The 11,878-nt window shown below is 35.8% G+C and overlaps 1 protein-coding gene and 1 long non-coding RNA gene across 9 annotated transcripts in view; one reads left to right on the forward strand and one right to left on the reverse strand.

Annotated features, from left to right (window-relative positions):
• Positions 1 to 11,878, reverse strand: part of LOC139973391 (uncharacterized) — a 219,508-nt gene that overhangs the window by 175,909 nt on the left and 31,721 nt on the right. The gene's annotated exons all lie outside the window — the stretch shown is intronic.
• The window catches only part of LOC139973378 (QRFP-like peptide receptor), a 46,339-nt gene that overhangs the window by 15,958 nt on the left and 18,503 nt on the right, over positions 1 to 11,878 (forward strand). The window contains exon 1 of one of the 3 annotated variants that reach the window (XM_071980016.1): positions 10,439 to 10,496. The exons of the other annotated variants lie outside the window; for them this stretch is intronic. The gene's annotated coding sequence lies outside the window, so the exon portion shown is untranslated. Of the gene's footprint in view, positions 1 to 10,438; positions 10,497 to 11,878 lie in introns of those variants that run through there. 3 annotated transcript variants of the gene reach the window in all.

The raw sequence follows: 11,878 nt of genomic DNA on the forward strand, positions 1-11,878 counted from the left end.
TGCCATGCACAATGCCAGCAAAAGTTCAGCATTATATCGGTCGGAAGAAATGTTTCGATAATTATATTATATGTCCACTTTCTGTAAATTAAATTAAAACTTATTTGAACATTCTTCAAGGCCGTCTTTAAATATTTGAAGATTTGGTATTACAAACTCAAATGGCTTCCCGTAGCAAGTAACGCCTGATTGTAAGTTAACAGAAGGTCGTATTAACTACATACTGAACTGCCTACCATAAGGACGAATTGTCGAAGTCCCTATAAGTTAATTCATGTGCAATGTATTAATAATTCGTGCAGCCAATTTACTGATAATGAAAGCTTAGGTTGGAAATGATGACTTTGTAAAATTTTCATAATTTGAACTATGAAATACTTTGGGTTTTATTTAAGGATGAGATAACCTGCAGTGCTCAATACAGTGCACATTTCTTCATATCCAAATAAAGTGACATCACTGGTTTATTTCGGTATAAGCAAATTATGTTTCAGGAAACTAGAATGATAATGTACGTTGCATTCAGTCATCCCCCCCCCCCCAAAAAAATAGAGAAGAACGAATAGAGTCAGACGGTTACCCTCTATATTCAGTATTTGTAAATTTTCAAAAGACATTAATGGCCTCTCATAGAGGGTTTTGGCTCTCTGAGGCTCCCTTGCATTAAGAGACAACGTTTATAGGACTATTAAATAAATATCATAAATGAATAAAGCATTAAACATGGTAATTCATAGTTAAGATGGATATCGTTTTTTTTAAATTTTTTAAATGGCATATTTATAGGCTCATATTGATGAATTCATATTAAGCTCGGTTTTATTACCATTTAATACCCGCCTACAATAAAATAATCCATGAGAAACTTTTTTACGGATGAATAAAGGGGTTTCTTTTCAGGAGAGACAGAGAGAAAATATTTGCATTAATTACATATAATCTGTAGATTAAAACCTCTTGTGCTCCTACCTACTTTTCTTTTCTCAAGAAACAAAAGTCAACCAAAACGGCCAAATTTGGTTATTGCGGTATATGGAAAAATAGCATATATAACCTATACTGTTTAAAGGCTCTAAAAAGCAGGTTCCTGCCCACGCATATGATGAAAAAAAAAATATATAGAAAGGTCGCCCACGTTGCCTAAAAACGTGATTTTAACGTAGAGAGAATTCCATATAACCGTCGAATAAAAATCGCTCTTGAACCCTGTCAGTGGCATTGACTATTGTAAAACACTCTCAATCGTTAATCTGAACTATGATCATAAATATACTCTTTACCTTAAACAATAACTACCATAAAACATACACTACTGACTGTAAAGTCCACCTGTCAAACCCCAAATACCTTCTAACTTAAACAATATCCCCACAGTAACACACACACGCACGAATATATATATATATATATATATATATATATATATATATATATATATATATATATATATATATATATATATATATATATATATATATATATATATATATATATATATATATATATATATATATATATATATATATATATATATTCTGAATATATCCTATCCCGGTATCTATCATAATCAATCTTTACCTGCAACACTATCTATATACGGTAACACACTCTCCACTTTAAGAACACACACCTTCAGTCTAGATCATAAACACATATCTACCGCAAACAACCGTAAAACAGTTTCTCTAACATATGTCTAAGTGTAAAACGTGTTGTATCTCAAATAAACACTATATTACTACCGCAAACCAACTTTACCATGTTTACGGCGTGCACACTATACCTGCCAATAACTGAATATCTATAGCAGAGGCATAGGCATAAAATAACATTATCCGCATAGTTTAACGAGAAGAACTGATAAGTTAGTCAAAGAATTGAGATCAGCTATAAGACAAACAGATTCCTCATGACACGTTATAACTTTGTGAGAGAAAATTTAGCTGCAGGGTATCACGTTCATATAATCATTAGTGAAACCAATGGATAGATCATTTAATGAATCTAAGGCCTTGAGAGGTTATGATTAATAGCTACCATGAATGGATGAAAATTTAAATAACAACACTGTCTAGGGGTTTGCAAACAATATATATATATATATATATATATATGTATATATAAATGAAAATCGTAATGAGTTGGAAAATCAAGAACAGCGAAAAATTTTCAGCCTCCACCAGGATTCGAACCACGGGCCTTCCGCTTTGTACGCGGACACCCTAACTAACTAGGCTATGGACGCTGACTGTATGTCCAGAGGTTCGAAACCGGTAAGGAAGGTCGTAATTCCACTGAAGGCGTTTGTCACCTGTATCGAACAATACTAGTTCTGTTTTTGGTGACATATTTTGCCTTACTCTAGAGATCCAACATGATGCTAACCAACTCTTATATATGATTTCAAACTTTCTTGGCAGCTTAAAATAATGAAATACATTGTAAGACTGTTGTTCTACTTTTCATTCCAAATTGTCCAATTCGGTTTTGTCCTTTCCACCCCCCCCCCCCTCGCATTGATTATAATATGATTATAAATCCCCTTATGACGAAGAAAAAACTTTCGTTACCCTCAAAGTAATGATCACATATTTATTTTTTATTGACCCTGAGGATGATAATTTGAAACACGAATCCTTTTTTACTCTCTTATAAATTATTTCATAATTCAAAAAGAAGTGAAGTTGTAAGATTTCTGTTGTTTTGGTGCTCGGTTTGTATATTAAAGGAGTCCGTAAGAAGATTACCCAAACTAGATGAAAGTTTGGTCATAAAAATCGTAAGAACGACATAATTATGACAAATTGTCGAATAATAGGTCGAAAAACAAAATTTAGTTTCTTGAGACGTGCGTAGTAATCTCACAGGCCTTTTTACTCACGGTCTTACGATTTTCTAATCAACGAGATGGCAGGAATTGGTGCACTAACATTTTAACAGCAGGACGTGTTTTTTTTTCTTTCTTCTTTTCAATTTAGTTGAAACTTCCTTTCAAGTGTTGTATTTAGATGATGCAGTAAAATATGTGACGTGAACCTTCGGCTTTAGTTAATAAAACAAGAAGTTCCCCCCAAAAGGGGATGCTTGACAGAGCAAGATCACAAGCATGTTGCAAGCAGTATGCTTATACTGCAACCATATAGAAAAGGGCTTATATTGTTGACGGTGTGTATACTTACAGCAAGCATATAGAAATATTATACTTATGGCAAATATATACAAAAGACTTGTATTAATGCAAGTATACTTACAACAAGCATATGTAAGGCTTGTACTTACTGCAAGCATATAGGAGAACTATACTTACAACAAACATACAGACGGGCTAATTATATACTTACTACAAGCATATGTGAGGCTTATACTTAAAGCAAGCATACACAAGATGTGTACTTACTGTAAGCATATAGGAGACTTATACTTACAACAAGCATACAGAAGGCGTGTACTTACTGCAAGCATATATGAGGCTTATACTTAAAGCAAGCTTACACAAGATGTGTACTTACTGTAAGCATATAGGAGGCTTACACTTACAACAAGCATACAGAAGGCGTGTACTTACTGCAAGCATATATGAGGCTTATACTTAAAGCAAGCATACACAAGATGTGTACTTACTGTAAGCATATAGGAGACTTATACTTACAACACGCATACAGAAGACGTGTACTTACTGCAAGCATATATGAGGCTTATACTTAAAGCAAGCTTACACAAGATGTGTACTTACTGTAAACATATAGGAGGCTTATACTTACAACAAGCATACACAAGATAAGTAGACCTTACAGCAACAATTTTTTTTTAAAAGGATGACTTTTAGTCTTGATATGGTTTAGTCCAAGAAACACAGGCGACTTTCAGTGCCAGAGATGGCCTTACAGCTATTCCGGTTTGCACGATATTCACTATTAAAACAAGATAAATTTTGGGAATACTCCTTTAAGGCTACCTTGATGATGGCATCATCTCATCGGTACAGGCCTGAAATTAGTTCATGTTAATCCTCTGTTTCATAAAGACAAATAACGTAACCAAAACATGTTCTGTTAACTTCATATAAACAACAGACCATTCTTGGATGGCACTCAACATCCTTTGCTCTAATAAGCATGTCATTTTGATTTCATGAATATCTATAGGTTGTTTTCAACTGAGTTTATTGTTTCATCTGAGAAGCTGACCTAACAACGTTCTGTATATTAGACTACACAGTCCAGTCGTTTTAACTGCCTCGCCTGTTTTCAAAGGGTCATTTCTTAGTTAGTAAAAGTGATACATCAACACACTCTTGAAACTGATAGAAGTGTATTTCTTTTAACGGGCCTATAACATAGGCTATATCAAAATTGATGCTGTGCCTAAAATCATCCTTTTCAAATCGAGTAACTGCAGTGTTACATCCGAATTTCAACAACCCTGCAGTCTTACAAACTGAAGGCACCTTGATCAATCTAATTTAATTGAAGAAGACTCTGAATACAGGATGGCAACGTGTACGTGATAGTTGATAGGACCGCCTACCTAGGAAACAAACCCACGCTCTTCCACCACATGTAACGATTCCTTAGTATATATGAAAAGCACATCACAGCTAGCAAAACATATCACATCACTGTGAAATGTAATTTGTTCTGAGTAAGACTCGATACTGTTGAATATGTAACAATACCAGAAACAATTAAGACATTACGCTCCTTGAAAAAAAAAAGTTAAAAAAAAAAATTTCATTCACGGTTTCTCTCTCTATCTATCTCTGCTGGGTTTAAACAATATTACACATATTTAATGCATTAAGATCAATTTAGCACCCCCATGAAGAAATGGTATGGTCCTTTTTTATAGTATTCACTGGTATGTTGAAATACTTTTTACTGTATAACATTGAAAGAAATGTTCTCCTTTATGTTCATCTTGAATTATACATGTGGTAATACGATATACTGCAACGACTCAACAACCAAAAAAAAGATATCAGCGCTCATGCAGACAGTCAAACTCTATAACATTCCGCTGTTATTTTATGTATTATAACTGACCTTTAAGTTTCCGCTCCAAGACATCCAACCCCCCCACCCGCCCCCCCCCCCTCAGAGACTTTCACGACCTATTCCGAAAGTGATTTTTGAGGTTCGTGTATATAGTCAGTACCATCATAACAGAGGAAATTATTAAAAACCATTCCGACTGAATGATGGTCCAAGCTATTTCATACTTATATGCATATCGTGTGTCGCATGGGAATCCTAATGTAGGAACTGAAAAGGTGAAAATCCTTCCGTTTTTTGGCTTTACTTTTCTATGTGTCATCAAAAAGGCAAGACGAATCTGCAAGAGATTTCATTAAGGCGTGACGAAATTATAAGTTTCCATAAATGCTGTCATCAAATGTGCAACGAGTGTACACTGTACACGGGGGTTTGTTTAATATAGTCTTAGGTTATTATATGTTTTATGTGTATTAATATAAGAGGAACCCCCTGTATTATAAGGGGTCGATTCCAATATAAAAAAGGCAGACTATATAACGAAGTTACGAAATCCCAAGCAAAGCAGAAGAAAATACCAGGATAGGACATAACATGCAGTCGTCAGCAACAACTTCATGACCGTATCCTGTTCTCTGATAACAACGGTTTTATTTTGAAAACGTTGCTCACATATACGCATTCTCGATATCCCGATTAATGAATATTCATGAATAAATCTATTTCATTTATACAAAACTGAGACACGGTGCATCCTGTCAATTAGCCTCCCATGCATGTCTATCATATAGATATGTACGGTAGTCTCTTCACCATCGTCCCTCGTCCCTCCTCCCCTCCCCCCTCCTCCCCTCCTCCCTCCTCTCCCTCCCTCCTCCCTCCTCCCTCCTCCCTCCTCCCTCCTCCCTCCTCTCCCTCCTTCCTCCTCCCTCCTTCCTCCTCCCTCCTCCCTCCTCCCTCTTCTCCCTCCCTCCTCCATCCTCCCTCCTCTCCCTCCCTCCTCCTCCCTCCTCCCTCCTCCCTCTTCTCCCTCCCTCCTCCATCCTCCCTCCTCTCCCTCCCTCCTACCTCCTCCCTCCTCCCTCCTCCCTCCTCTCCCTCCCTCCCTCCTCCCTCCTCTCCCTCCCTCCTCCCTCCCCCTCCTCCCCCCCTCCCTCCTCCATCCTCCATTCTCCATTCTCCATCATCCATCCTCCCACTTCTATTGTAAAGCGAAGTTGTTTTTTAGTATACACTCGTCCGTTACGGTAATGCTTTTTGACTGCCATGTCGTAATCAAAGCGGGCTTGCCAATCCATCATGATTATGAGTACAATTTTAATTCCAGGTGCCGGAATAACTGATTCAAGTCATTAATCATGAGAATAAATATACGACAGCGGAGAATCAGATCGCATGTACCTCAATAAATCGCTAAGAGGGGCAGGGGTGTGCGGGGGGCGGTGGAGGAGGGGGGCAGAAGATGCAAGAGTATACCATTAGTATAACCCTCCTCGTATTAAAATTTCAACTAATCTCGTAAAACATGTTGTAATAGGTATAGAAATTGAAATCTATTACAAGATTGCTATCAGAAATGACTTTGCTTGAAAACATTCCAAATGAATCAGAATAAGGATAGCCAATAACTCATTGTTTGACGTAGTAACTACGTAATGATGTTTTACGACCGTGATACACACACATAAAATTATTATTATGATTGTTTTCAAGGATATATTAAAAACTAATAATGGTTTGTATCCAGATATATCACGATATTACTTCTGAACCAGTTTGGGTATTTAAATGTATAGTAATTACCAACAGTCATTAGCCACCTGTCGTTGAGAAGTACCTCGTGATAGATAACATACAGAAGTTGTCATGAATTTACAAGATATCGAAATGGAATGATATACTTTCTATACGTGGAGTACGTTTTTATAGTACCAGATGGCTCGCGTACGAAGGTCGTTTCATTTTAACATGTTATATTGATTGATATAAAATAAATGTTTTTGCGGTCTATTCATTTAAAGAAAGAAAGCCGAAGGAAAGAAAAAGAAGGTATTAGTTGATCACGAATTTCAGGAGAGGAAAATATGTGAGAGAAAGTTTGATATTAGCTGGCAAAAAATAAAAAAAAATTAAAAAAAATATAAATATATATATATATATGTATATATATATATATATATATACATATATATATATATATATATATATATATATATATATATATATACATATGTATATACATATATATATATACATATATATATACATATATATATATATATATATATATACATATATATATATATATATATATATATATATATATATATATATATATATATATATATATATATATATATATATATATATATATATATATATATATATATATTATAATATAGCCTAATTAAGGGTGTGGTTACATTAGGAATATGGCCCTCTCTTTCAGAGAGATTCTTCACGCAAGTAGGCATAGGAAACACGTGTTTTAAATATTATATTATTTGATATAGAATTATTTATAGTGTAGTATTACAAATGTTAATATACCATTTTTTGACTGACCCCCAAATGAGTGACATTTGTCATTATTAAGATTGTTAGAAATCAGTTTCACAAACATATAGGAGTGGCATGTACGTTAGATTCAGTGACGTGCACAGAATTTCAAAGGTAGGGAGGTGTAAGGGAGTGGGGCGGGAGAGGAAGGCAAATTTCAAACTTCCCCGACTAAGATAAACGAACATTTATGAACGAGCTGTAGACGAATCCAAAAATTTCATGAATGAACGGAGTGGCTGTGGGGTCGATTTTTGCGTCTTATATGTAGGGTGGGGGGGGGGGTCCTATCCCTAGACAAACTTAAAGCTGATAATGGATGGTGCATTCTGAAGCACACTTAGACTATGAAATTAAGTTTATAATTAGGTCTACACGCAAGGTTAGCTGTAGGTGGGAAAAATACTGTTGAATTATGAAAACAATATAATCCGACGGAACGCACACTCCCCCCCCCCCCCCCACCTGGCTAATGATTGCGATGGAGGTCATTCCCCTGCCCCGGGTACCCCCTATGCGCATGCCATTGGGGTAAATTTGAATCCCAGTCTGATAATAACATTATTCTTAACTATAACACAACTTAAGGCCAAAGGCAACAAGTCCTTGATATCACTTCATCACATACTGCGAGTGCCGCGTGTAGCATGCATGGGCCTCTCTGAAGAGTCAGGTATAGGCCTATTACCTATAATAAGGACAAGAAGAATATGTCTGTGCCGAATTTGTCATCAACGTTGAAGTGAGTGTTTACAGTTTTCGAAACCCAATGCAAACTATCTGTCATTTGCAAGTTTTCCTTTTCCTAAAATAAATTGTCGTCTGCGCATATAGCGATAGAAATTTAAAGTGCCTATACTTAACTATACAAATGTGACCCAACCTATATTATGGCCTAAGCCAAGTTTGACTAATATTATTATTATTATTACTTTTTTTTTTTAGTATTTATATTGAAATATATATAACAGACGGTGAGACGGTGATTGAATAGAAGAGCAAATTTTACCTTAAAAACTATATTTGGCATGTTTGTGAATATTTCAAAGAAATATTCACTTTCCACTATTTGACCAACGTGATGTTTTAGTGTAGAGTGAATCTCTTATAAGAAAGTATAGAGATTTACATGAAATTCTGATATGATTAATGTTCTGGAGAGGGCACGTACCCCCCCCCCTCTTATTCATCCCCTCCCCTGTAGCTAGTCGGTCCTGTATCCAATCACTTTCTTTGTTACATTAAAGTACTCTAGTACGGCTTATAGTAACAACATTAAAAATGTACTTGAAGAGAATTAGTACGTGAGGTGCATATATCTATAAACTCAGGTCAACTCATATATCTAGTTGGTTGGTCCGGATTTGTGGATTATAGGTCCTACGTGTCCGTAGTATAGTACACGCCACAGTATAGAAACTACATGAACGAGAGACTCAGGCTGTACTCAGCCAAGCGGACACTGTCGGCGTCACCACATTACAACATGTATCATAAAGAAGCTGTGAGAAGTATTTCACACTGTGCCATAAAAACAAGTAACCTATCGAAGTATAATATACCATCATGGCTATTTATTGGTCTCTGCCAATTTTTGCCGTCCGCGCTTTGTCCCTGAGAAATTCCACACCCTTCCCCATTCCCCTTCCCCCGCTCACCACCCATCCACTGGCTACGCATGTGCGTCGAACACCTTTCCATCATTATGAGTTGATGGTGGAATGATGAAGCTGTTCCCGATACAGTGAGCTCCATTTTTGGAATGTTATTTGTCCGTTAAAGCTCTGATTGGCGATATACACTTCTTCGTCACTATTGTTTGTAACATATCATTCCTCAGAGCTAATATTGCCCTCGACATTTCCTGTTAAATATATATATATATATATATATATATATATATATATATATATATATATATATATATATATATATATATATAATTATACATTATATATATATATATATATATTTATATATATTTATATACATTATATATATATACATATATATATATATATATATATATATATACACATATAAAGCTTAGATCACATTTGATAGGCAGTAAAGCGGTGTTATATTTAATTGCGTAAAAGTGTTGTCAATATACTTTGGACACTCATATATATATATATTGTTCATGATGTAAGTCGATCAGCGAGATAAGTAGACTAGACGTAATATATGTTGGCAGAAACACTGTTAATTAACACTTCTGTCAGAGATCTGCTACTAGATTGTTCGCTTGGTGAACTCCTGTTGACTAAAGTGCTGAAACTGAGCAACCAGTATATCCTGGTGAACTTTGCAAAGTGATTCCTACATAGCTATTTTGAGATACCGATAATTGAAACTGCCACAGCTATTATCAGTATCCTGAAAGCAAGCAGGTATGGTAGTTATAATTTGGGAGCAGGGAGTTGTTATGGAACAACTCCCTGGTGAGAGAGAGTAGCATTTTCCTATTGGTTTAATTTGTCACGTATACTTGTTAGCATCTTGGATTGGATTGGGTGCCAACTTTACCTATATGTAAGGGGATGTGAAGTTATTAATAAAACAATGGCTGTTATGTATCACCGTGTATGTATATATTTGAGTTGCATCTATTGAGAGTATATGTGTGTGTATTATAGTGAGGTATTATAGATTTTGAAACAACATTAAAAATTAAAATCAAAACTTAAAAATCCAAATTGTGTCAGAGTGCATCTATGAAATCACTCCTGCTTGCTTCAAGTCCACTGTTGGTATACAAGAACACGTCAACTTGAAATGTTACTTCGAATAGAATATATATAGGAATTGAATGAAACTTTTACCCAGGATTCTTAGAAAACTATATGTGGCTCTTTTAACAGACAAAGATACATTTTCACCAGGACTATCCTCGGGACGTTAATTCCACACTGCAAATCGTAAATTTCGCAAGTTTCAACCAAAGTAAGTTATCACACGATAGATAATTCCCCTATTCCTTACGTATATGCTTAAAGCGTCCCTGTGAAAGATACCATAACATTAAGGCAAATTCAAGCACCAGAAGAATTCCCTGCTATATAAGTTACTTTATATGGTGACCTTTAGAAGCACCCGTAGTTTTGGTTGCGTAAGATCAATATAATGTCTATCGTGTTCTTCTTATTTGCCTACAAGAAGAACTTGTGTTGACTTGCTCATGTATAATCCTTGTTTAAACATATGTACGTATATTTCCAAGGGATGTTCGCCCCTCTCTCTCTTTTTCTTTTTTTTTCTTCGTCTTCTTCTAGTTCCCCCAACCTCTTGTTGTCTATGAAATGTGTTATTGTTAAGCGGAAATTAAAATGGATATCCTTGGGCATCCGAGACGGTTGGGCGGTTCCTATCGAGGTATACTCACCCTTTGGTTTTCCAATACGCGTGACCGACAAACAATAAAAAATAGCTGCAAGTACTATTAGAAGTCTCGGTTAAAAGATCAAACTTTGTTAAGATTTTACAAGAAAATTCTTCCACCTGTTCATTTTCACTGGATTACCTGATTTTGGGTTAAGCGTCATTGGAGGTCAATATTCTTTGTTTCTTAACCTTTTCTGTTACTTTTTTTTTTAACGAGGTACGCAAAAGGTTGGATTGAGCAACTCCCTGGATTGAGAAGGGGGGAAATGTTGAGGCATAACTTCCTTGATATTGTACTCGAGGACCTAGATAAATGCATGGTAACTCCACAAACGGATACTTATGAATCTACTATGTATTGAGAAACTAACATATAGGGCGTTTTGACCGACAGATAAACATAAAGAAGAAGAAAAAACTGAGAGAGAAAGAAAGAAAAGGTTATTTTAATTTAATAACTTGAAAATAGACATCTGTTGTGTTACATTTATGATAAATTTACATAAGGTGTGGAAAAGGTATTACTGTCCCAAGGAAAGCCTATTGATGGGATTGTTCGGTTAAATCAATTTGAATTATTACCATAAGATATGGTGTGCTACTATACCTTTTTTATACTGGAAGGGGGGAGGGGGAGGGAGGAGCTAAGAGGATATGTCGTCCACGAAAGGGCTGTAAGTGCAGGACACTGATTGAGAAATTGTGTTAAATTTAAGGGGGGTGGGAGGGGCTACATTTTGCCACTCTTGAAATGGTGTTGAAGAATTTGCAACTGTAGGAGGGAGCCAAATAACATTTGTATTGTAGACTAGGATGTTTTTGGTGATATTTTATCTTCTGCCGGGGGAGGGCGGGGTGATTGGGAGGGCTGATCCCCCTTAACTTTATTATGTTGGGACTAAAGCTGCCGCCCCCCCCCTCCCCCAAGTATACGTGTTTGTGCC

Source organism: Apostichopus japonicus, chromosome 9 (genome assembly GCF_037975245.1).
Source record: "Apostichopus japonicus isolate 1M-3 chromosome 9, ASM3797524v1, whole genome shotgun sequence".
Taxonomy (NCBI): domain Eukaryota; kingdom Metazoa; phylum Echinodermata; class Holothuroidea; order Aspidochirotida; family Stichopodidae; genus Apostichopus; species Apostichopus japonicus.